Source organism: Magnolia sinica, chromosome 12 (assembly GCF_029962835.1).
Source record: "Magnolia sinica isolate HGM2019 chromosome 12, MsV1, whole genome shotgun sequence".
Classification (NCBI taxonomy): Eukaryota; Viridiplantae; Streptophyta; class Magnoliopsida; order Magnoliales; family Magnoliaceae; genus Magnolia; species Magnolia sinica.
In genome coordinates, this window is record NC_080584.1 from 40,675,141 (window position 1) to 40,702,425 (window position 27,285).

General features: G+C 42.2%; 1 long non-coding RNA gene and 1 pseudogene across 12 annotated transcripts; one reads left to right on the forward strand and one right to left on the reverse strand.

Annotated features, from left to right (window-relative positions):
* Positions 1-17: 17 nt before the first annotated feature.
* LOC131221263 (uncharacterized) lies at positions 18-27,057 on the forward strand. 12 transcript variants are annotated; one of them, XR_009159147.1, is made up of 9 exons: positions 25-695; positions 1,008-1,095; positions 1,325-1,569; positions 1,750-1,859; positions 19,121-19,182; positions 19,874-19,985; positions 20,149-20,306; positions 26,205-26,293; positions 26,442-27,057. It is a non-coding gene; the product is annotated as an uncharacterized LOC131221263 (long non-coding RNA). The 12 variants fall into 12 exon arrangements; XR_009159149.1 differs by having other exon boundaries at positions 1,325-1,421; positions 1,509-1,569; positions 26,205-26,463; XR_009159141.1 differs by having other exon boundaries at positions 18-695; positions 25,405-26,463.
* LOC131221262 (COP9 signalosome complex subunit 2-like) lies at positions 2,295-4,021 on the reverse strand (annotated as a pseudogene).
* Positions 27,058-27,285: the final 228 nt, after the last annotated feature.

Consider the following 27,285-nt stretch of genomic DNA (forward strand, 5'->3'; position numbering starts at 1 on the left):
GAAGAGAAAGATAAAGATTGATTCATTCCAACATACAAAGAAAATCAAGCTGACAAAAGCATACTATTAGGAATCCGATCACATGGCAACAGGTTCTCTCTGGAGGATTGCTTTTTATAATTGAATCTTTAAAGAAGAAATGTCATTCTATTGAAGTCTCACTAGTAGGGTGTTGTCTTGCAGATTTGTAGATTTGATGCAAGGATCGGGTAGAACCTTACTGCCAAGCAGCAGTTGGAACGTGAGCTTGGGGCCATGTCTTCCTTTAATTATAGGGAAATTATGTTCTTCCTCATCAGGCCATTATGGAGGGTCTGTACTGAATTTAGTTTAATGGTTTTCTATTATCTGTTCTAGCAGTTGAGCATTTCTTGTTGAGTTTGAGTTTAAATGAGCTGGTCCACCTGGTTTAAAATTACTTGTTTGGATAGTCCTTAAAAGTTGTTGCTTTCTCTGGCTTGATTTGTTATGGATTCTGATCGATGGGGCAGGGGTGGCCCACCTCAAGGTGTGGAGTCTGAGAGGCCACGGCTTGTTTTGGATCCGCCAAGGGTTGAAGGTGGAGGATCTATGATTGAGTCTAGGAGGACTCAGTCGAGCCCATTCAATGCAGGTCATCCGAGGGAGGAGGTTTTGCCTGAGACAGGGCTGGATTGGAGGAAGGTGGATTCAGAGATTGAGGTTACTGAACCCTGGTTAATTTCTATACACTTGTTCTCAACAATATTGATTTATCTTTTTCATTTCTTTTTTCTTTATTTCTTTTTTATTTCAGTAACAAGTCATGCCTTTAACCAGATATTGTCTCCTGTTTTTGTACATGTACATTGTTGAGTAAGATATAAATGTTAGTAATGGATGATGTAATGACACAGGTACAAGAATGTCTTCCTTTCTTATTTGCATTTTTACTAATAAAAGATGCTACTTCATAACATCTGTCTCTTTCTTTTTCTTTCTTTTTTTTTTCTTTATTTTCATATTATTTTTCATTTTACACAATCTAGATCCCAATGCTGCTGACAGTAGTACAGGACCCCCGAAATCCAAATAGAAATGCAAAACTTAAATTCTCAAACACCAAGTCAGTCTCAGGTATTGGCAATTATTGATCTTTTAATAAAAAAAAGTTTCATATTCTACTGATACATATTAATAATATCTATTAATATGTTTCATGGCAAATTAATCTAAGCCATCCATCTTGTTTTGACTCACCTAAGATGGATGACTGCACAAAACCATGTAAGACAAACAATTCTAGTGGTTGATTATCCTACTTGAAAATGAGCCTGTTGACTGTTTTTTCTTTATGAACGGCGAGTCAGACAAATAAGATTGTCTTGTATGGACTAGATGATCCATCCATTCTACCACTCTTGTCCCATCTTGAATGGACAAAGTAATGGATGTGAGGCTTGGTAATAAAATTCAACTTTTTAATTTTCTTCTTGTGATTAGTATCATTCTTTGGGAAAAACTTATTTAAACTATTTTCCTGTTGCAAGGGCCATGGTGAAACTAGCACCAGGATTGCAATACACCAGCAAGCTGATTTAGGTGTAGAAGGTATATATTTTGAATGCTTTAAATTCTTGCTATGAAAATCTACTACTAGCATCTCCATATGCCATAAATGAATGCTGAACCCTGAATCTCTCATGTACCAGAAATGAATTTTGTGTATGGATGTGTTTATTCTTATTTAATGAGTGGTGTAGGTTTTTGCCCCATTTGCTCTGCTTCAAGAATCTCATGAAACTTCTGTTAAGGTGGATCATTTACCTTGTGGAATAGTTGAAGTGAGTTCTGATATGGAATTGAAGCCTCTATGATTGACAAGTGGTGAGAAGTTAAAGGTTAGTATGTGGACCACATGCAATGGAAGAGAGTCTCTGTTTACTTTCTCTATTTGGTTCTACATCGTAATTGCCTCATGTGTTCAGTACAAAAATAAATAAATAAATAAGAGTTTAGAGTAGATGATATCTATTTGATAATTTAGACAAGATGTGAACTATGTTCACATATTTTGATTCCTTTTAATATCGTAGGTTAATATGTTGAAGACAACTAAATAATGGACGGTACAAAATAAGATATTTCCGTAAGGTTTCCTTAAGGGCTCCCTTGCATTTCCCCTAGGATGTGCAGAATGAGAATTGATTCATGATAAACAGTTCTCTAGATTTTTCTTTATGAATGAGTGAATATTATTTAGGAAAAAAAAAAACCAATTTAACACAAGGCCCCATCTTTTGCCAATTTGTTCACTCATTCTTTTTTTTAAAAAAAAAAGAAACCATCAAAAACAGCAATAAGACCACTCAAAATGACAGAGGTCGCAGCTAAAACAGTACTCAAAATGCACATAAAGCCTGCACAAATTATCTTATAATGAAAATCCCTTCTTGTTATTCACAACTTCACTTAACTCTACAATAATCATTATAATAAATGGGAACAGGTAATCAATGAAAGCTTCCCACCCCAATTCAACCACAACTGCTATAGCAAAAATGGCGCTCTCAAAACAGACAGAAGCTGCTACTTACTTGAATCATCCACCTACTCTGTTGGTGACGGTCTGGTAGAGGGACCTAAGCTGAGTATTCCGTTTGTCTATCGCTGCGTATTTTTCCATCCCCTTCGACCTATCGCTGTGCTCCAACAGCTGATTCACCTGATCAATATGACCTTGGATGTGGTTGTCCAAAATTAGGGAGACCAGAAGTGACTCAACATCTTTCTCCGGCACATTGAGTTCCTTTGATATGAAGGGGATCCAGATCCTTATGCATGGTTTGATGAACTTAAGTAATACTTGGGTTCTGATATTCTTCAACAGATCCTTAATATAATTTTGGATGAAAGGATCATCCATGGTTGTTCTTCTATTGTTCTTCAAGATTTTCTCAAACTCAAATATCTCATTTATTTGATATGCTGCTATCAGATTTGTCATTGTTAAGATTTCAAGGTCATTTTTGTATGGTTTCGCCTCTTGCCCATCAAAAGGGTTCACTTCAGATTCCATTAGCATGTTGGCCAGAACCAAATATTTCAGGCACTAAATGCGCCGTTGATTCCCAGCTTCATCGTAGTTCTTAAAAGTTTCAAAGAAATCAGTGGCTGCCTCTGCCCATTGACGCTCTGCCATGTGCATTTTCCCACCACATTCATGAATTATACCCATAATACGTGGATGGGGTATTGCTGATTTTATCAAGAGTGCTTTTTGGTACGGTTGCTTGAGTTTCTTGTCATTCTTTGTTTCAGTGTACATTTGGATCTTAATGGCATAGACCTCCAAAAGTTGGTTGCCTTTCTTCTGATCATCTATACCATCTTCTCTTCGACAAAATTTATGGAGTTCCTTCAATATCTTATTCATCCGCCCATATTCCTCCATGTCGAACCAAATCTTACAGAGCTTGAGATTTGTCTTAAACCACAGTCTTTCATTTTTTGCTTCCTCAAGGGCCTTCAGCGTGGTTTGATAGAACTCTTGCAGAAGACCAAAGTTTTGGCTTGCTAACCCAAAAACAGAATCCATTATGTTATTTATACACTTTTCACTGTAATTCTTTGTTACAACTGATTTGATGTATGTCAGCATCACCCTATAAGAGTCCATCATCTCTTTGTACTTCCCCAGCCAATAATAGAGTTTAACAGTCTACTTTAACTCTTTAAATCCCTAACTTCTCAGGTTTAAATCCCTAACTACTCAGGTTCCATGCGAACTACTTCAGCAAAACCAGCAAGTGCTCCCTCTAGATCAGTTTCCACTAAACCTTTGGATTTGTAGTACTGATTCTCGATATCGACATCCTGTTCCTCGGGTTCCTCCTCAGAGTACTCGAAACCATAATCCTCCATATCTGCATCGGAACCCATGATTTCAGATCGGTGCTACCACTGCAGGGATTTGGCAAATGTAAGGTTTGGATTCAGGAGAAAGAGTGATAGATTAACGAGCCTTCAAGGATTCCATTTGCAAAGAAGATAAACCCTAGAAAATGATTCTAGGGTTTGAATGATTTCAGAGTTTCTTTCGAAGATTTTGGAGGAAAGAAAAACTCAGCTCTCCCTTTTCTTCACTCATTCATTAGCAGACCACTATATGGTCAAGAACAGTAGTCAGTGATTTCAGATAAGTCTTTCGCTTCTTCCAGTGATTTTGTAAGTCTATTACTTCTTCTAAGATGTTATTGAGAAATCCTTATGCCGACAAAAGAAAAATGTTTTGTAAACATACATGAAAGAAAAAATTTCCTACAGGGAATTGTTTAATCACTACTCTTCATTTTCTTGAAAATTTTCTTAACAAGTGTACACGAGTCGAAAATACTCATTTACTCACTCGACTCGACTCGGAAATACTCGACTCGACTCTGCTCGAAGTGAGTTAGAGCCGAGTATGAGTAGAATTTAGGTACTCGAAATGAGTACGAGCCGAGCACGAGCATGAACGTACTCGACTCAATACTCAACTCAACACTCGACTCGGTACTCGACTAGGTACTCGACCAGGGGTATAAATACCCTTCTATTACATTTCACGCCCACCTATTCAAACTTCAAAAACCCTAACCCCCTGCCATATAAGCGCCCAGCCCAGCGGCCATCCCCATCCGGACGTCACTCCTCCTCCTCCTCCTCCTCCTCCTCCTCTCTCTCTCTCTCTCTCTCTCTCTCTCTCTCTCTCTCTCTGTCTCCTCTACCCTACCCTGCTCGCTCGGTGCCGCAGCTCCTCCCTGCCGCTCGTCCGTGCCCGTCCGGTGTGATAGATCATCCCTGCCACCGGTCATCCCTACTGCTAGACCCTGCCCTCTCCAGTGCCGGTCGTCCGGTCCCTGCCGCAGCTTGCCCAATAAGCACCTATCCAGTGGGCCTTTTTTAGACAGTTACATTTACAAATTTTTAAAAAATGCAATATTTTGGGACTGATTTAGATGTAATCTAAGCTCTAATAGTGGATTTCAAACCACTTTGTGAGTGAATTTGAAACCCCCATTTACTTTGAGATGCTAAACAACCAAGGGATTTGAAATCTCCTCAAATTCCCTGATTCCATGGTGGCAAGCGACCCTTAAGTGTCTGATTTTTCTCCCATTTCTCCTCTCTCATTATGGATGAGAGAAGATGAGTTAAGTTAAAGTCATGTTTAGAGGCTAGAAAACCATATGGCAATTGGCACTCGAAAACTCTACTCGAACTCAGCTCAGAATCTGCTCGGACTCTGCTCGTACTCGACTTGATTCGAGCAAGGATGAGAGAAGATGAGTTAAGTTCAAGTCAAGTTTAGAGGCTAGAAAACCATATGGCAATTGGCACTCGAAAACTCTACTCGAACTCAGCTCGGACTCAACTCGTACTCGACTTAGCTCGGGCTTGCTCGAGCCAAGCTGAGTATGAGCTAGGGCTGAGCATACTGAGCACAAGTAGAGCAATACTCGACTCGTGTACACCTCTAAACATAAGTTATTATATAAAAACTTATGAATTAGATCATATTAGTAATTATTGTATCAATCCTTTGATATTCCATTAGCATGAATGATTTTGCATTATGCAGCTTGCTTCTTTCTACATATTGAGTAAAAATTCATTGTGTGAAGAGATAGGGCCTTCTAATTCTCATTGGTTGTGATGCTTGTGTATTTGTCCGAACCGTGAGTGCCATGCCCCAAACTCAGAAAATGGGCTCACAAAATTTCCGATCACCGAACCCGGTGCCGACAGCCTCCGTAGTGCCCCATTCTCGGCTCCCGACATTCATATGCCAGATTCTGATCCTGGGATCCTACAAGGAGGATTTTCAGTATGAATTTTTTTTTTGTAATGGAGCATAACCACAAGCATAACCAAGTCACAAAACAACATCACCACATATCCACTATATTAAAAACTTTAAGTACAATACGGAAAGGGAAATACAGGGTGATCAAAAAGCTCCAAAATGATCTGATACACATTCCTGCCTCAACGCTGCTGTGATCCAACGACACCTGCATGCAACGGTCGTGCATAACCTTACAAAAGCTTAGAGGGTGGTGTAAGTATGTGCGCAAGGCGAGTGCCAAGTATACAATATCAAAGGAATGTAAAAATATGAGGGTAAGTCCATAAATACAATCAGCCGTACTAAGGCTATGTGATGCAAGGCATGAATGCTATCGATCATACCAAGGCCATGCGATGCGAGGCCTATGTAGCCAAATGTCATATGCGAGATGCAAAGCAAGCATGTCAATCCTCATCAAGTACACAAATCAGTACATTTTCTCTCTAGGATATCACTAGGGTCTAGTACACTCCACACTGACAGCCGCCTCCCTAACCACACAGCCCAGCGAGTGAAAGCGACCACACTATCCGCCTGACCAGTAGTATGCCAATACCTACCCGGCTCGTCGATAGCGAACTCATTTGTGAGCTAGTCAAACTCAGCCTAGCTTATAGCCCCCTCACTCGGGCGGATAAGGCCACACCCCCTTCCAACCGACCACGACACAGTGGGAGATGCAGCCTACTGGTATTCGGCATTCGAGCGCTCGTGTATCCACTTGGTCTAGACATTGGAGCATCTCTTGGTACCAAAAAGATTCTGGGACTATCACCCAAGGACATCCTAAGTGCCCACAGTACTAGAACCAAGTATTTTCGGTATCTGATACGGCTATCCACGATGTGCCTATGGAGCCACGACCCAGATGTCACTAAGGTGTACAATGATCATGTCACACAAATACGAGATGCATGAATCACACCATCAGTTATGCAGCAATCTTACACATACCACACGATCATGTGGGTTACTCCGTCTCATAAGGAGTCCCGTAAATGTCTCAGCCCAACGGCTTATGCTATGATTAAATATTCCTCATATTAAGCATACATATGATGCGTATGGGCATGAATCATGAAGCTGTACTAAGCATGATATATGGTGATCAACTATCCTTCCAACGAGGATGGGCTTAAATGGCCTACACACAACAAGTGTGGGCCAATCAATGGGCCCTAGGGAGAGTTATAATGCAGACATTTAACCAACATTATTCTTACAATGTTGACATCAAATCATCATTGCTCCCAAGGCACGGCCCGTCATAAATATCATTACACGAACTACGGTGGAATCACACATTGCAATGGACCTTAAGTACTTCCCATTGGGCCTTAAATACATCAAATGGGCCGCATAATCTGGGCCTTATATTCATCAAGTGGGCCGCATCAATGGGCTGCACCAATGGGCCTTATGTACATTGCAATGAGCCATAATCCATGGGCCTTGAATACATCACAATGGGCCGCATAACCTAGGCCTCATATGCATCGTGGGCCACAACGGAAGGCCATAAATACATCAAGATGGGCCTTAAATATCAAGGTGGGCCTCATCAAAGGACCACAAATACATCAAGATGGGCCTCATACATACCGAAAAACAGTCATATTGAAGGATCATTTGGACCATATCACAAATAGTAGTGGAGATAATAATTCTCACTGTTTAAACAAATCACAGGGCCCACCGTCAAGTTTATTTTCCACTCGATCTAATCATAAGGTCTTAAAGACCTGGATTAAGAGGGAAAACAAATATCATATTGGTATAAACCCTGTAGTCCAAGGGTTTTAATGGTGGATGTTCAAATTCCACTATTTTCGGTAATGTGGTCCACCTGATCCTAGATCTATCTCATTTTTAGCCTCCAGCCATAAGACGAGCTTGCCAAATGGTTGGGCGGTTTGGATGCAACAATGCATCATGGTGGGTCCCATAGGGATGGACGGCGTAGATAAAGCAGGTGAGACCCACAGACTTGGTGACGCCACTACAGCAGTTAAGTAGTGAGGTACACCAACCGTCCCACCTCCCCATGCGTGGGGAGGTGTGGTATACAATACATACATCAGTGGGTCCCACGTGGGGCCCACCATAATGTTTGTTTTCCATCCAATCTGTTAATAAGTTCACATAGACCAGAATGAAGAGGAAAAATAAATTTCATAATAATCTAAAACCTCTTTGAAGACCCAAATGGGTTTCAATGGCAGACATTCAATATCACACTGTTTCCTGTGATGTGGGCCACCTGAGCTTTGTATAAGGCTGATTTAAGGGGGGCCCACCATTTGGAAAGGGGCCCACCTAATGCACGGTGTTGATGTTCAACCCACATCACGATGGGGCCCACGATCCTTGGCCAGCACGTCTAGTGCAGCAGGACGCTGCGTGTCCTCTGGACAGCAGTAGCACCTGCTGCACATAGTCATTTTTTTCTTAAACAAAACCGTTTTCTTACGGTTTTTCCTAGGTGGGGTCCCCATCAGGTGGATCTACTCCAGCCATTGCATTCCATGGCTCAAGACAGACCAATCAAGCCTAATATGCAGTATGTTTTGGCATGTAAGAAATTTAAAGTGGCCCTTAACGAATTTTAACAGTAAAGATCACCATTTTCTTTGCTATGGCCTGCCAGAACATCGGATTAACTTCATTTTTCAGCTCAATGCCTAAAATGAGCTAAGAAATGGAATGGACGGCGTGGATTAGTCTCATACATCAAGGTGGGGCCTACATAAGCAGCCCACCCAAAATGCTTGTTGAATCAAGCTAATATTTTTGTTTTCAATTCACATCCAGCGTCCTTGGACGCTGGACGGTTGGGCACCACACATACATTTAAGGTGGGCCCCACCTATAGACGTGGGCCACCAAAAAAAGGTTGGATGGCATGGGTAATACATACATCAAGATGGGGTTCATCCGAGTGGGCCACACGACCACATCATCACACAAAATGAAAAGAAGAGAGAGAGAGAGAGGGACACGTGTGATGGAGTGCTCCGCCACTATGAGCCCTCCCTTTCCATGCATTCAATCATACATCAAGTGGGTCCCAATATATGTGGGCCCACCAAAACAAAAATTAATGGTGGAGATTCCCTCGCCACCAAAATGGAAGGTCTAGATGACCTCTTCAAGCTAGAAAAGAAAACATCATAATGGGGTCCATAGAGATTGGCCCCATCATGGAATCATCATGTAAATCATAATGGGTTATCGGCCACATCTAGGGTCCAAAGTGAGATCCATACCATCAATCGGTAGGCCTCACTTGGCCCATCATCAAAGTATGAAAATCTAGCCTATAAAGCACTCACCGTTTGGTCTTCTTGGTCCGATGGAACACCGATCTCCTTGTGTTTCACTTTGATGGAGAGGATGAGAAATGAAGGGCTAGCATGATGGATCTTGGGTTGGAAAGTGAGCCACACAACACTCTTTTTCTCTCCTTGGAAAAACTTGGTCGTGGGATTTTTTTTGCTTGGGAAAGTGAGTTTAAGAAATGAGAGAAAGAGGGTTGGTTGTAAGAGAGAGGTGATGGATGTGAGGTGATAGTGTACTTGACATGAGAGTTGACTTGGTGGTTGCTTGACTTGGGGAGAAAGAAAGCATGGGTTGCTCTTATACTTGACATGAGGTGATTAATTGATTGATTGAGTGATTGATTGATGGGACATGATGTAGAGATTCTCTTGGGATTGCAAATGCGCGGTGTTTTCCTCGAACTGAACGCGGGCCCACATATTCTAACCTGGGTATCGGATCGGTGCGCGAGTCACGACATTGGAATTGCGGCGACGGCGCGGTCGCTAAGATACAAGTCTCGGATTAAGCCGACTCAATTCTACGGAATATGACTTAGGGTTACATGCAAATGTTGATTATAGGTCGCAGGTTGCCGTAATCCATTGGGAATGATCGTGAGAGTCAACGGAATAGTAGAGACTATGATACGAGCCTTACAGCTCTCCCCACCTAATAACTCATAAGAGAATAGAAAACATAACATCATATATGATCAAAACACAATATATCATACAATCAAACATCGAAAAGATGGGGTGACGCTCTCGAATCTCCGTCTCGCACTCCCAAGACACCTCATCCACACTATGATGGCCCCACTGCACCTTCACCAAGGGAATGACCTTGGTCTGGAGGACCTGCTCCTTCCGATCGAGGATACGAATTGGCTGTTCAACGTAAGAAGCATCCTCACAAACCTCTAACGGCTGCCAATCAATAACGGGAACGATATCTGACCCACACTTCCTCAACATAGAGACATAGAAGACGTTGTGGACGCCAAACAACTGAGATGGCAAGGCAAGCCGATAGGCCACGGTGCCAACAAGATCGGTGATCTCGAAAGGTCCTATGAATCTCAAGGCAAGCTTGCCCTTTGCTCTAAAATGAACCACACCCTTCATGGGTGAGACCTTGAGATACACACGGTCCCCAACGGCAAACTCCAAGGGATGACACCGATGGTCAGCAAAACTCCTCTGCCAGCTCTGAGCTGTGTGCATCCTCTACCTGATGATATCGATAGCCTATGATGTTTGCTGCACAAGTTCAGGACCTAGGAGATGCCGCTCTCCAACATTGGTCCAACAACTCGGAGATCTGCATGGTCTGCCATATAATGCCCCAAAAGGAGCCATGCTAATGGTCGCTTGCTAGCTGTTGTTATACGCGAACTCAGCTAATCACAAATGCTTGTCCCAACTACCTAAGAAATCAATCATATCCTCAAGGATCTAGTTGACCCTCTCAGTCTGGCCATCGGTTTGCGGATGATACATGGTGCTAAGCTGCAAATCAGTCCCCATCGCTCTCTGGAAGCTCCCCCAAAACTGAGACATGAACCTCGAGTCTCGGTCTGAAACGATCGAGACAGGAATACTGTGCAGTCTCACGATCTCATCAACAAACATCTTGGCGAGCCGATCTGCATGCCAGGTCTCACGAATTACAAGAAAATGTGCCGACTTCGTCAGATGATCCATGAAAACCCAAATGGCGTCATGACCGCGCTGTCTTCGGCAAACCTATGACAAAATCGGTAGATATGTGCTCCCACTTCTACATCGGGTCGCTCAATGGCTGTAATAGACCAGGGGGTCTCTCATGATCAACCTTAACACACTGGCATGTGTCACACTCTGCCACAAAATTGTCTATCTGGCGCTTCATTCCCAACCAAAAATGTTGACGCCTCATATCACTATACATCTTCATCGAACTAGGGTGGATAGAGAACTCAACGCAACTCAGGAATATCCGGGACATATAATTGGTCTCTAAAGCGAAGTCCACCATCCGAACTACTCTGCTAGTCTAACTGACTCTCAAACGCTGCCTCTGCCTGATAACTCTGCACTAACACATCTACCTGCTAAGCCTCGATCACCCTTGCGACAAGAGAGGGTTGAATCAACGGGCTCGATAGTTGAACGATAGGAGACTGCAGACCAAACTCGAAGTCATACTCTGTTATATCCTTGAGTATCCTCCACTCCTGAACCATCATGTGCGCCACTAGGCCTTGTGGCTGACAGCTGAGGGCATCCGCCACCACATTCGCCTTGCCTGGGTGGTACTGGAGATCAAAATCATAGTCTTTCAGGAGCTCCATCCAACACCTCTTCCTCATGTTCAGCTCGGACTGAGAGAACAGATACTGCAAACTCTTGTGGTCGGAGAAGAGCTCGAACCTCACCTCATAAAGATAGTGCCTCCACACCTTCAGCGCGAAGAAAACTGCTGTCAACTCTAAATCATGCATGGAGTAGTTCAACTCATGGACCTTGAGATGACGAGACACATAAGCCACTAGTTTCCCGTGTTACATCAGGACAGCACCCAAGCCAACTCGCGAGGCATTGGTGAATACAACAAATCCATCACTCCTAGAGGGAAGAGTGAAGATAGGAGTAGACATGAGGCGGTCCTTCAGCTTCATAAATGCCTGCTCACAAGCGTCGCTCTAAACGAACTCGGCACCCTTTCGCGTTAACTTTGTCAATGGGGCTGCAATACGAGAGAATCCCTCAATGAAACGTTGGTAGTAGCCCGCCAAACCAAGGAAACTACGGATCTCGGATGCGTTTGTGGGTTGGCCCCACTGACGTACGGCATCAATCTTCGAGGGGTCCACTGCGATGCCTTGCCTCGTCACCACATGACCGAGGAACTTCACATCCTCCTGCCAGAACTCACACTTCTCCAACTTCGCGTAAAGATGGTGTGCACGGAGGGTCTGTAAGGTAATGTCCAGATGCCGCTCATGCTCTTCACGGGTCCTCGAATATATCAGAATGTCGTTAATGAAGACTACGACAAACTGATAGAGATACAGACGGAAGACCTTGTTCATCAACTGCATGAATACTGCAGGCGCATTGGTCAGTTCGAAGGACATGACTTGGAACTCAAAATAACCATAACACGTCCTAAAGGCTGTCTTCGGAATATCCTCATCTCGAACTCGAACCTGATGATAACCAGACCGTAAGTCTATCTTCAAAAGGAACTGCGCCTCCTATAACTGATCAAATAAATCATCGATCCTCGGGAGCGGGTACTTGTTCTTAATCGTGACTTTTTTGAGCTCACGGTAATCTACGCAAAGCCTCAACGGGCCATCTTTCTTCTTCACGAAGAGTATTGACACTCCCTACGGTGAACTGCTCGGACGGATAAAGCCTAACTCACATAACTCATCCAATAACTTCTGCAGTTCCCGTAACTCCAACGGTGCCATACAATATGAGGCCTTCGAAATAGGCGCGGTACCGAGCACGAGATCAATCTGAAACCCAGTGTGCCAATGAGGTGGTAACCCCGGAATCTCCTGAAACACATCAGGAAACTACAAACGACCAGCAGCTGGTCGATACTCAAAGTAACTGACTCCTCAATGGCACACAACAATAGGAAGGAAAGCTGCTCTCCTCTGGGCTCGGTAACAAACTGGAACTCTGGCACGCCGGATATAAAGAATGTGACTGTCCTCGCAGAGCAGTCCAATATGGTGTGGTACTCGGTGAGCCAATCCATACCCAGGATGACATTAAACTCGAACATCAGTAATATGAATAAATCAGCAGGCAAAAAGATATCCCCAATCAGAATGGGGCAAGATGCACAAAATCGGCCTAACACTGCAGTCCTCCCTAAGGGTGTCAATACTGATAATTCCTGATGGGCAGACTCCATCGGCAAACCGGTCGATCGGTAAAAATCCTCAGCCACAAAAGAATACGATGCACCAGAATCAAATAATACACGTGCAATGCATGCAGAAACAGAGAGAGTACCCTCGACGACCCCTCCTGATGACTGATGGTCCTGCTGGGCAGCATAAAATATACCCTGAGCCTGTTGGGGAGGTACACGTCCCCTTTGAGGTCTCTTCTGTTGCTACTTCCGCTATGGCGGCCTAACCTGCTGCCTCTCCTGCTGCAGGGGAGGTACAGGAGGCTGGTGCTACAGTCGTTACTGCTGCTGTGGCGGATGTCGGAGAGACTGATATGGTACCCACGGCTGCTACCGCTGCGGATGGGGACACTTGTGCCTACGATGTCCTATCCTACCGCACCCAAAGCAAGTACGTGAAAACTGTCCCGGTGGTGGTGTTGGGGGTGCCATTGGTGCTCAGAATGCTAGGCGAGTCATGCGTCGCTGTTGTGGACGATGCTGCTACTGGTGGGAGCTACTAGAGGGCGCCTTCCTCTTCTAATCTCCCCTCAGGTCACTGGCTCTCTGCAAACAGGCCCAATCTAACTCGTAGATCTGGGCCCTTTCCACAATCTGCTCAAATGTCGGAATCATGTGTCCAATCACACGACTCTTGAGGGCAGGATGCAAACCGTTCTCAAAACAGCAGGACTTCCACCCCTCATTATCAACAAGGTACATCATGAATCTCGATAGTGCGACAAAACGTGCTTCATACTGGGACACAGTCATGTCCCCTTGGACCAGAGTCTCAAACTCTAATGCGTGTCACTACCGCACATGCGCGGAAAAGAACTTTCGATCAAACCGGTCAATAAAGTCCTCCCAGGTCCACATGAAATTGGCCGCTACCACTCGGGCTAGAGATGCCCACCAATGCTGAGCCTCACCTTGGAGAAGAAATACAGCTAATGGGATTCGCTGCTGGGTAGTACATCTCATGGTGTCGAATATCTTCTCCACCTCGGAGCACCATATCCGTACTGCAGTAGGGTCTGGCTCGCCTCGAAAATGTGGGGGATCATGGTATCGGAAGTCCTTGAGAAGGGCGCTCACACACTCCTGCTCAGCCTCGGCTGGTATAACAGTGGGACGCCTGCTCTGCCCCTAAAGAATAGCGGTCACGCCTGTAGCATCTGCTGCAACTGGGTGGCACTCACAGGTATAGTCAGATCTGCACCAGTCTCAGGTAGAGGAGTAGCATCCTTAGGCTAGAAAGCAAGAATATCTGGTGGTAGAGCGGGAATCGCAAGTGGTAGAGCGGGATTCGCTCGGGTCGTTCTTCTAGGCAGCATGTACTACAAGAAGGAACAAGGGCCTATAGCCTTGAGAATTCTCGAAGGCATAAATGTTAAGGGTCTATGTCGGAAAATCGCTAAGTTATTTAGACTCAGAACCTATTCATTCTAAGTTCATAGTAGATATGTGATGTGATCCTTAGGTATTCCCAAGTTATGCTCTGATACCAACTTCTTTCATGCCCCAAACTCGGAAAACGGGCTATCAAAATTTTCGATCGCCGAACCTGGTACCGACAGCCTCCATAGTGTCCCATTCTCGACTCCCGACATTCATATGCCAGATTCCGATCCTGGATCCTACAAGGAGGATTTTCAGTATGAATTTTTTTTTATAATAGAGCATAACCACAATCATAACCAAGTCACAAAACAACATCACCACATATCCACTATATTAAAAACTTTAAGTATAATGCGGAAAGGGAAATACAGGGTGATCAAAAAGCTCCAAAATGATCTGATACGTGCTCCTGCCTCAGCGCAACTGCGATCCAACGACACCTGCACGCAACGGTCATGCATAAGCTTACAAAAGCTTAGAGGGTGGTGTAAGTGTGTGCGCAAGGCAAGTGCCAAGTATACAATATTAGACTAATGAGAAAATATGCGGTAAGTCTATGAATACAATAACCCATACCAAGGCTATGTGATGCGAGGCATGAATGCTATCGGTCATACCAAGGCCATGCGATGCGAGGCCAATGTAGCCAAATGTCATATGCGAGATGCAAAGCAAGCATGCCAGTCCTCATCAAGTACACATATCAGTACAGTTTCTCTCTACGATATCACCAGGGTCTAATACACTTCACACTGACTGCCACCTCCCTAGCCACACAACCCAGCAAGTGGAAGAGACCACACTATCCACCTGACCAGTAGTATGCCAATACCTAACCGGCTCATTGATAGCGGACTCATTTGTGAGCTGGTCAAACTCAGCCTAGCTTATAGCCCCCCTCACTGGGGCGGATAAGGCCACACCCCCTTCCAACGGACCACGACACAGTGGGAGACGTGGCCTACTGGTATTCAGCACTCGGGCGCTCGTATATTCACTCGGTCTAGACGTTGGAGCATTTCTTGGTACCAAAAAGGTTTTGAGACTTTCACCCAAGGACATCCTAAGTGCCCACAGTGCTAGAATCAAGTATTTTTGATATCTGATACAACCATCCACGATGTGCCTGTGGAGCCACGACTCTGATGCCACTAGGGTGTATAATGATCATAACACAAATGCGAGATGCATGAATCACATCGTCAGTCATGCAGTAATCTTGCATGTACCGCGCAATCATGTGGGCCACTCCGTCTTATAAAGAGTCCCGTAAATGTCTCAGCCCAACGGCTTATGCTATGATCAAACATTCCTCATATCAAGCATACATATGATGCATATGGGCATGAATCATGGAGCTAAACTAAGCATGATATATGGTGATGAACTATCCTTCCAACGAGGATGGGCTTAGTTGGCCTACACACAACAAGTATGGGCCTATCAATGGGCCCTAAGGAGAATTATAATGCGGACATTTAACCAACATTATTCTTACAATGTGGACGTCAAACCATCATTGCTTCCAAGGCACGGCCCGCCATAAATATCATTATACGAACTACGGTGGAATCACACATTGTAATGGACCTTAAGTACATCCCATTGGGCCTTAAATACATCAAATGGGCCACATAACCTGGGCTTATATTCATCAAGTGGGCCGCATCAATGGGCCGCACCAATGGGCCTTATGTACATTGCAATGGGCCATAATCCATGGGCCTTGAATACATCACAATGGGCTGCATAACTTGGGCCTCATATGCATCAAGGTGGGCCCTAATGGAAGGCCATAAATACATCAAGATGGGCCTTATATATATCAAGGTGGGCCTCATAAAGGACCACAAATACATCAAGATGGGCCTCATACATACCCAAAAAGAGTCATATTGAAGGATCATTTGGACCATATCACAAATAGTAGTGGAGATAATAATTCTCACTGTTTAAACAAATCACAGGGCCCACCATCAAGTTTATTTTCCACTCGATCTAATCCTAAGGTCTTAAAGACCTGGATTAAGAGGGAAAAAAATATCATATTGGTCTATACCCTGTAGTCCAAGGGTTTTAATGGTGAACGTTCAAATTCCACTATTTTCGGTAATATGGTCCACCTGATCCTAGATCTATCTCATTTTTAGCCTCCAGCCTTATGACTAGCTTGCCAAATGGTTGGGCGGTTTGGATGCAACACATGCATCATGGAGGGTCCCATAGGGATGGACAACATAGATAAAGCAGGTGAGACCCACAGATTTGGTGACGCCACTACAGCAGCTAAGTAGTGAGGTACACCAGTCGTCCCACCTCCCTATGCATGGGGAGGTGTGGTATACAATACATACATCAGTGGGTCCCACGTGGGGCCCACCATAACGTTTGTTTTCCATCCAATCTGTTAATAAAGTCACATAGACCGGAATGAAGAGGAAAAATAAATTTCATAATAATCTAAAACCTCTTTGAAGACCCAAATGGGTTTCAATGGCAGACGTTCAATATCACACTGTTTCCTGTGATGTGGGCCACTTGAGCTTCGTATAAGGCTAATTTAAGGGGGGCCCACCATTTGGAAAGGGGCCCACCTAATGCACCCACGGTCCCTGGCCCGCATGTCTAGTGCAGCAGGACGCTGCGCGTCCTCTGGACAGCAGCAGCGCCTGCCGCACATAGTCATTTTTTTCCTTAAACAAAACCGTTTTCTCATGATTTTTCCTAGGTGGGGTCTGCATCAGGTGGATTCACTTCAGCCATTGCATTCCATGGCTCAAGACAGACCAATCAAGCCCAATATGTAGTATGTTTTAGCGTGTAGGAAATTTAAAGTGGCCTTAATGAATTTTAATGATAAAAATCACCATTTTCTATGTTATGGCCTGCCAGAACATCAGATTAACTTCATTTTTCGGCTCAACGCCTAAAATAAGCTAGGAAATGGAATGGACGACATGGATTAGTCTCATACATCAAGGTGGGGCCTGCATAAGCAGCCCACCCAAAATGCTTGTTGAATTAAGCTAATATTTTTATTTTCAGTTCACATCCAGCGTCCCTGGACAATTTGGGCACCACACATACATTTAAGGTGGGCCCCACCTATATACATAGGCTACCAAAAAAAGGTTGGATGGCGTGGGTAATACATACATCAAGATGGGGTTCATCCGAGTGGGCCACACGGCCACATCATCACATAAAATGAAAAGAAGAGAGAGAGAGAGAAAGAGAGAGGGTCACGTGCTCCGCCACTATGAGCTCTCCTTTTCCATACATTCAATCATACATCAAGTGGGTTTCAATACATGTGGGCCCATCAAAACAAAAATCAATGGTGGAGATTCCCTCTTCACCAAAATGGAAGGTCTAGATAACCTCTTCAAGCTAGAAAAGTAAACATCATGATGGGGTCCATGGAGATTGGCCCCATCATGGAATGATTATGTGAATCATAGTGGGCTATCTACCACATCTAGGGTCCAAAGTGAGATCCATACCATCAATCAGTAGGCCTCACTTGGCCCATCATCAAAACATGAAAATCTAGCCTATAAAGCACCCACCATTCGATCTTCTTGGTCCGATGGAACGCCGATCTCCTTGTGTTTCATTTTGTTGGAGAGGATGAGAAGTGAAGGGCTAAGATGATGAATCTTGGGATGGAAAGTAGTCCGCACAACACTCTTTTTCTCTCCTTGGAAAAACTTAGACGTGGGATTTGTTTGCTTGGGAAAGTGAGTTTGAGAAATGAGAGAGAGAGGGTTGGTTGTAAGAGAGAGATGATGGATGTGAGTGATGGATGTAAGGTGATAGTCTACTTGGCATGAGAGTTGACTTGGTGAGAAAGAAAGCTTGGGTTGCTCTTGTACTTGACATGAGGTGATTGATTGATTAATGGGATATGATGTAGAGATTCTCTTGGGATTGCAAACGCATGGTGTTTTCCTCGAACTGAATGCGGGCCCACATCTACTGACTTGGGTATCGGGTCGGTGCACGAGTCGCAAAGTTAGAATTGCAGCGACAGTGCGGTCGCTAAGATATAAGTCTTGAATTGAGCCAACTCAATTCTACGGAATATGACTTAGGGTCACCCGTAAACATCGATTATAGGTCGCAGGTTGCCGGAATCCGTCGGGAAGGATCGCGGGAGACGACAAAACAGTACGGACTAGGATACAGGCCTTACAGTGAGAGTAGAGAAGCGCCTGAATGAGATAGTGAATAGGTTGAACAAGACAAAAGTTGAAAGGAAGCCTGACTTGAGGTATGATTGTCTATCCTAGATTTCATGTCCGAAGATCATATAAAGATTATCTCTTGATTCTTGACTTTCCAGTTGATGATGCTTGCATTTCCGAGTCCATCCTGAAAATTTTAGCCTGTTATGTTTTGAAGGGTGTAAACCTTTTAGTTGGCTTTCTTTCATAGTCATGTCAGGAAAGCTGTAAATTGCTAAATAGTCTTGTTTACTTTTGAAATATTTCATGTGGTATTTCCTTCAACCCTTCCATTTCTGAAGTTCACTGGGACTGAATAGACCTCTTCTAAGTTCTCAATTTCTGGCTTCTGCAATCTTCCTGGAATATGTCCTGTACTCCGTATGATGTTATAAGCCACTCATGTTTTGTGTTGTTTATGCAGCTAAGTGGTAAGCAGTGTATGCCGCAGAAAGAGCAGAAATGAAACTTCAGCTGAGAGATAAAGTAAGTCATTTCTTCATCGTATTTTGAAGTGCACCATACCAATTTACACGACATGGGAGAATTCAATCCACTTCTTGATTGAGATGATTTGGAAGCCAAGCAAACTGTACTAATAATTTCATGCGCTACCAATTTACACGGCATAGGAGAATTCAATCCATGATGGAGACCACCAGATGAACAACTTTGATTATGGAGCCATGGTTGGAGTTGTACCATTGTTGGGTCCAGAAACAAATGCTGGTTCTTTTGATCAAGCATCATGTAATGCCTTGTAATTCTATATCTGGGTTTTATAGGCTCTAATTCACTTATGATATTCTTTCAATTGTGTATTTTATTGTTTTTTTTTGTGATTTCTTCTTTGAAAATTTTTAATCAATTAGGTATTCTTTCTGCTTTGTGATTTTTGGCTTGCTTCTATTGTTGTATTGGAAAGAAAGAGCCCTTTCGTATCACGTGAGCATTGTTTCATGATTTTTGGAAAATCTACTGGGTGGAAATCCCAAGAATCATGAATTATTTTTTTCCTGGCTTGAGCCAAATGCAACTTCGATTCTCTTTGGCAGTTGAGATCCAAAACTTATCTAGTCCTTTTTCTTTTTGGTCTAACCTTTAGAAAAGTGTGGGTATATGGCCTCTTAATCACGATATTCTAAAAAGACTCACTTTGACGGATTTGATGATGTAGAACATGCAAGATGAGATGATGGATCTGATGGATGTGAGCAACAAAATCCAAGAATCTCTTAGAAGAAGCTACAGTGTACCCGATGACATTAACGAGGATGAAATTTTGGGTGGTAATATGAGATACAGTCATTTAGGATATTACTCTCTTTAGTTGGCTTGTATTGTGTGGAATTTTCTTTTTCGTTCCTGGTGTTTGTCACCAAATCCTATGAATTCTGCAATGTTAATTTTTCTTTCTTTTGTTTCTGGTTCTCTTCTTTTAACATCACAAAGAGCTTGATGCTTTGGAAGCGGACATGGGAACGAAGACAGAATATGAGGGCGTGCCGGCATATCTTCAAACTGATAAGGAACCAGATTTGGATGTTGAACTCAATTTGCCTTTGGCGCAATCATGGCATGCAGCAGGGCCCAACAGATAGAATGCCCAAGTAAATTCATTGTCAGTAATTTTATCTACATCATTTTCTTCATAAATCGAAGAAGATTTTGCTGATGGCTACCTCTAGTTGTAGGCAGTGTTCGCCGATAATATCCATGTCGCTGCACTGTCGACATCGAAACCCCAAAGTTTCGTTTCTCTATGAAATATCGGTGAAATTTTCATTATTGCTGATAATTTGGATTCTCCCCGAAAATATCGACTGTATTCTTGCATAAATACGTAAAAATTGGAAAAAAGTTAAAAAAATCCTTGATTTCAGTAATACCTAGTTATCGGAACTCAAAAGAAGAGAATCTGACATCAATTGATAGCTCCCTGTTTGATAGAGGTAAGAAAAATCTCAAAATTTCCCTTTTCTTCTTTCAATTGGAAGACTTTCACAAGATGGATGATTTCGGTAAAAAAAAATTTGGGATTTTGGGGATTTCTTCCCGATTTGGGTTGGATTTAGGGTTTTGAATCCCTCAATCGAAAATTCCCCTTTCTGAGATGGGAGAGTTTTCAGTGTAAATGAAATCCCTCTTTCTTCGGCAAAATTCCTTCCCCTGTAGATGATTTTTTAAAGCTTTGAATACTCGGTATGTTTTATCGTACCGAGTAAACTCTCTTAGGCCCACCTTGAATGTATGTGGTTTGTCCAAGCCATCCATCCTTTTTTCCAACTCATTTTAGGGCCTAAACCCAAAATTGAAGCATATCCAAAGCTCCAGTGGACCACACCACAAGAAACAGTGAGAATAATGATTTCCATCGTTAAAACCTTACTAGGGCCCACAATGATGTTTATTTGTCATCGAACCTTTTCATAAGGATACAAAGGCAAGGATGAACGGATAACACAAATATCAGCTTGATTCAAAATTTTTGTGGCTCCGAAGAAGTTTCAATGGTAGGCATTCAATTCACATTGTTTCTTGTGGTGTGGTCCACCTAGGGTTTTGATATGTTTAATTCTTGGCATGTTTCCATAAAATTTCCTTTAAAAAAGGATGGACAGTTTGTATAAGACATCTAAATCATGTTGGGCCCCACAGAATTTACAATATCATATGCCCAGTACGCAATCCGTTTATTAAGGGAAGTGGATTAGGTGTTACACTGGTAATACTTTAGTAGGTGTTACCCTTAATGTGTGGGGGCCACCTTGATGCATTTTTTGTATATCCACACTCTACATCAGTTTTTACCAAACATTTTATGAACTGATGCAAAATATTAAGTAGATCCAAATTTGAAAGCCCCTGAGAAGTTTTCAATGGTAGACGTTCAGTCCTCACTGCTTTTTGTGGTATGGTCCACTTGAGATTCTAATTTGACTCATTTTTCTGCCAATGCCCTAAAATGATCTTGTGAAATGAATGGACGGTGTGGATATAACACATGCATCATGGTGGGGCTAACAAAACTTGGTTACACCAACACACCAAAGAGATCGGTGGTGTGGCACACATGCAATCCACCTCCGATTTTGGAGCGAGACTTAGGTGAGACCCGGAACCAACGATGTGGGTGGGACCCTCATCGTAGGGCTCACATCTATGCATTCATTGTATGTCCATGTCGTCCATCTATTTTTTCAGATTAAATTAGGGCATGGTCCAAAAAATGAAGCAGATATAATTTTCATGTAGACCACACCCTAGGAAACAATGATTATTGGCTATTAAAAACATTATGTGGGCCACGAAAGTTTTAGATCAAGTAGATATTTGTTTTTCTTTCATCTAGGTCTGTTTGGCCTTATTAATAGGTTGGATAATCAAAAAACCGTTTGTTGTGGTATGGTCCACCTGAAATTGCTTCTTCATTTATTGGACCACACTCTAAGTTAGGCTAGAAAAATAGATGAACGGCATGGATATACAATGCATGCATTAAGGTGGGCCCTACGGTCAGCATCCCACTCACGTTGATGTTCTGGGGTTGCACCCAAGCCAGGCACAACTTTAATGGGTATGTATCCATTGAGGTGGGTGCAATCCCTAACCGTGGGGCCCACTCTGATGCATGTGCCTTATATCCACTCTGTCTATTTGTTTTGAAAACTCATTTTAGGGCATGCTCCAAAAAAAAAAGCAGATCTTAATAGTAGGTGGACCATAATATGGGAAACAGTGGTAATCGACCAATAAAAATTCTCATGGGCCATGAAAGTTTTGGATTATGTTGATATTTGTGTGGTCTCTTCATCCATGTCTTTGTGAGCATATCAATAGATTGGATGGCAAATAAACATTTCAGTGGACCCCACAAAGTTTTCAGTGGTGGTGATTTAATCATAATGGTTTGTTTCATGAGGTATGGTCCACTTAAGATTTGGATCTTGTTCATTTTTCTGATCATGCCTTAAAAGGAGCTGTCATATTTGATGGACGATGTGGATGTGAGGCACATACATCATAGTGGGCCCTACAGTTATGTAATGCAATTTTTTGTATTTTTTTAATTTCTAAATATGCAAATATGTGTATTCAGGCTTGTCATGAAGTTTCACTGAAAAATTCCACCGTTTTCCTCATGTTATTCCCTTTTTTCCCGAATTTCCAGTTATCGGCGATATTATCGGCGATAACGATATTATATCTTTATCTCTGGCAAGCGAAACTTGTAGCGACACCGACAACTCGAACACTGGTTGTAGGTAATCAAATATGGGAAGAGGCAATATATGAACCTTGAGCAGAGGATATGCACAGTATGGTTCAGTGATCCAGATAATCTGTTTGTGGGTCCCATCGTGAATGGATCATACCTTAACAATCTCCTCAACAGGACAACATCAATTCCTAACCTTTCAACCTGTGGCCTGTCAGTAGGTGGTGATGGAGAAACACATTGCAAAGGCCCACATCCAACTGAAAAAAAAAGCCCCAGAATTGGTTGCTAGGATCATCTGACCAACGAGTTTTTTGGGCATGCTCCCCTCATCGTGGTGTCAAATTTGCCAATGGGCTGGATTGCTGAACCATAAACACACGCGCACGCACACACACACACTGCAAAGGCCCACATCCAACTGAAAAAATGCCCCAGAATTGGTTGCTAGGATCATCTGACCTACTTGTTGTTTGGGCATGCATCCCTCATCGTGGGGTCAAATTTACCAATGGGCTAGAATATTGAACCATAGGCCCCACTTATTCACTGAAACCTGAGATTTCTGTGTAATGAGGTTTACTAATCCATTTGTGTTACAGCAATTCATCTACATGCCACCCACATGTTCCCACCTGGAACACGTGAGAAATCTAAGCCAAAGTAATTCCATGGCCCCCAATGTTGTATTTGGCTGCTCCTCTCATAATGATGACCACAATGTTTTAAACAAATGGGTGGCTTAGAAAAATTGGGCCAAGATTATTCAGTTGTCCATTTGTTTCATAGACTATGACATGCCTCTTATCAGTAGACCAGCCTGATTTTCAGACCAGGGCATCTACATGATTCACTGAAACCTGAGATTTCTGTGCAATGAGGTTTGCTAATCCATTTGTGTTACAGCAATTCATCTACATGCCACCCACATGTTCCCACCTGGAACAAGTGACAAAATCCAAGCCAAAGTGATTCCATGGCCCCTAGTGTTGTATTTGGCTGCTCCTCTCATAATTATGACCACAATGTTTTAAAAAGATGGGTGGCTTAGAAAAACTGGGCCAAGATTATTCAGCTATCCATTTGTTTCATAGACTATGACATGCCTCTTATCAGTAGACCAGCCTGATTTTCAGACCAGGGCATCTACTTGGTTAGACCCACTTGATAGATATCAGGGATCTCACCCATGGGTGATGTTGGCACGTGTATTGACCCGTAGATTTATTATGTGACATTTGCACAAGCTATCATGAGGCACTCTGTTTTTTCTTTTTCTTTTTCCCTCTTTCTACTTGCTTACTAAATCCAATTAAATTTTCTTAAAGTGTTAGACATATACGAGGCATATTTTTATGGCATCACCATGACATTTTGTCCATACTGTGTCTTGGAGTGTCATGTTGAGGAACATACAAATGTCTCCAAGGTTGGCATGACAGTCCCAAACTTGGAACATCTTTGACACTTTGTCATGCCCATATTGGCATTATTGTAAAAATGTATGGTTAAATGAAATTTTGGTTATGAAATGCATTTGAAGTGAAAAACTTTTTCATAACCAAAGATACATTAGAACTATATAAGTAAATATATACACTGCTAAACAAAGTGTTCCATAATGGTAATGGTGGCTATAATGGCCACTGTCGTTACTGTTATGGTATGGGCCATAACAGCTGTTACAACCCTTTTTTTTTAGGAAAAATATTTATGGACTATTACGGGGCCATCGTGAGGCCATTACGGCCGTTACGGGGCCGCTACAAGACTGTTACAGCTCATTTTTCTGTAACGACTATTACAACTGTTTCGGTCCCGTAACGCATGATAGTTATGACCGTTGCATAGCCAATTTTGAATACCTTGCTGCTAAAAGACATAATTAAAAGTTAAATTAAGATTTTTTTCCCCATGGATATGTTGAGTTATATTAGGTAGATGGTTGAGACGACCAATTTTTTAAAAATGGCTCTGCTTGTTCTATGTAATATTTGGAGGAATCTAGTTAGCATTTCTAAAGAGGAACTGTAGGTAGGGTTCCAAAATTCCATATTGTCTAGCCAATGTAAGCACATTATGTCCTTATTGGTCAATGCAGTTACCTGAAACAGGAGTGAGATGGTCTGATAAAAAAATCGGTGACCGATATGCCTATAAAGGCCCATTTTCCAATTATTATTTTTATTTGTATCTCTCATTTCTCTTTTTTTTTGGGATTTTATAGGAGTGTTGGGTAGCTGTAAGATTTGTACAAATCCCCTATTTTTACTAATCTGGTTTACTCTGTTGACGTGATATCTTGTGTGAGTAGAAAGCAGAAAAAACTGTGGTTTCTTTTACACTGTATTCGTAATTGCTGCAAACACTTACTGCATGTTTGAGTAAAAAGCCATATTTTTTCAACTGGTTCAATCTTAAAATCCATGCAAAGAATGTCATCACCAAGTATCACCTAGACATGTGCTTACTCTACCTCTTCTTTGCAGCTTGCAAAGCAAGTTTTTGAGATGGACTCCATGAGGACACATATGTTAAAAAAAAGCTTTCAGTCTAGTTGATAATTGTTTAAGTCGATCTGGTATGACTTCATTGATTTGTTTTTTGTCTCTTTTACTAGTAAATGTTAATTTCAACACTTACACTCTTCAGTCCTACCCTTAACCCTCAATGATTGATCATAATAGCTGATAAAAGAAACAATTTATCATAGTTTTTTTCATGATCCACTATTTCAACAGTTGCTATAAGAATTAAGGAACCTCTTCATTATGACCACCCACTCTCGAAATTGGGTTCAATAAAGTCACCGAACCTGTTTCCATTTGAAGGAATCAAGGTATGTGAAAACAGTTACGTAACGAATGTAACTTAATGGTAAATGTGCTAACCATTAGATGTTACAGGGCCAAAATGGCTGTTACAGAAAAAATGGCCCTTAAAGGGGCTGAAAGAGATTTTTTTTCAAAAAAAAAAAAATAAAGGAAAGAAAAGAAAAGAAAAGAAAAAGGAAAAAGGCCATAACGGCTATTATGTCCCATATCGTAATGGTAGTGGCAGTAGCCATTATGGCCACCGTTACTGTTATGGAATACCTTGGAAGGAATTCACAATCATTAAAGGTTTGCTTGTTGTATTGTTTTTCTCTTTATTATTCATTTATTTATTGATTAGTATTAGATTTATTTTTTTTTCAAACTTGTAAGCTGTGAATTTTATTTTCCTACATATTTGCTTTTGTGGATGTGGCAGTCAAGATTACTACTTGTGTTCTGCTTTTTGTTTGCAGGCTTGGTGACCATTTGTATTGGCTTGGAAAATGCTTATTCTGATAAGGGTGCTGCTTCCAGAAATTCCCATGATCCAATTGACTCTAATGTGAGTTGAATTCCCATTTGCATTGCCATCTTTATTTTGCTGTTTAGCAATGATTAAGAAAGAGAAAGGACCCATGCTGTTAGTTATATCTAAATTATTTATCAAGCATTTGATCTTTGGACATGTGTTACAGATGTATGGGATGAAGACCAATTTTTTAGGCCCTACAATGGATGGGTTGTACCCTGAAAATCATCGGGATGGAAGATGGAACGTCTTCTATTGCCTTCGATTGTTTGGAGGGAACATTGGATTCATGGTCCTTCGGATGAAAAGATTAACTAGGTAAGCCTCTGCTCTGTTATATACCCTTGTGCATTCGATCCTTGCTCATGCCCCCAATGAAGAATAGAGGAATTATATCCTACATAGCAGTACATGACTATTTCTTGCTGCATGGCCCATGGCTCAGCAATCCACAACATTTAGCTGATGGCCCCACTTGGAATTAAGACACCCAAGAAATATCCCAGAATGGGTGCTGTTGGATTTCACATTTAATAAGAAGTAAAATGTTTGTCTGGAATGACTGATTGGCCCTGACTTTTAAATCAGATATTTCACCAATTGAAACTTTTTCTGTATTGCATCCAAGCTTTGTTTCCATGAGTGGCATGTCTCAGATGGAAGCAACCTGGATGGTTTTGATTATTAGGCATCTACTTTTCATTTGAAGGACTTTATCCTTGAGCCCTTATTTTCTCTTAAAGTCCATTTTTTAATTTCCAGCACTCTTGAACAAACCAATTTCCAGGCGTGCTGGTTTTTATTTAGTATGCCAAAGATGCTGCTAATCAGGAAGTTCTCTTAATTTACTACACCTAAAATTCCACTGTTCTATTTGTTTTCTTTCCTCGGTGCCATTTAAAGATCAGTAACAACAATTTGGTCGTTTCCTTTATATTGAACTACAAGAAAAGTTCCAATGCACTTCAAGCACTATAAAAATCCACCTAGATTCAATTTTTTTGGTCATCCTTTTCCATACTCAT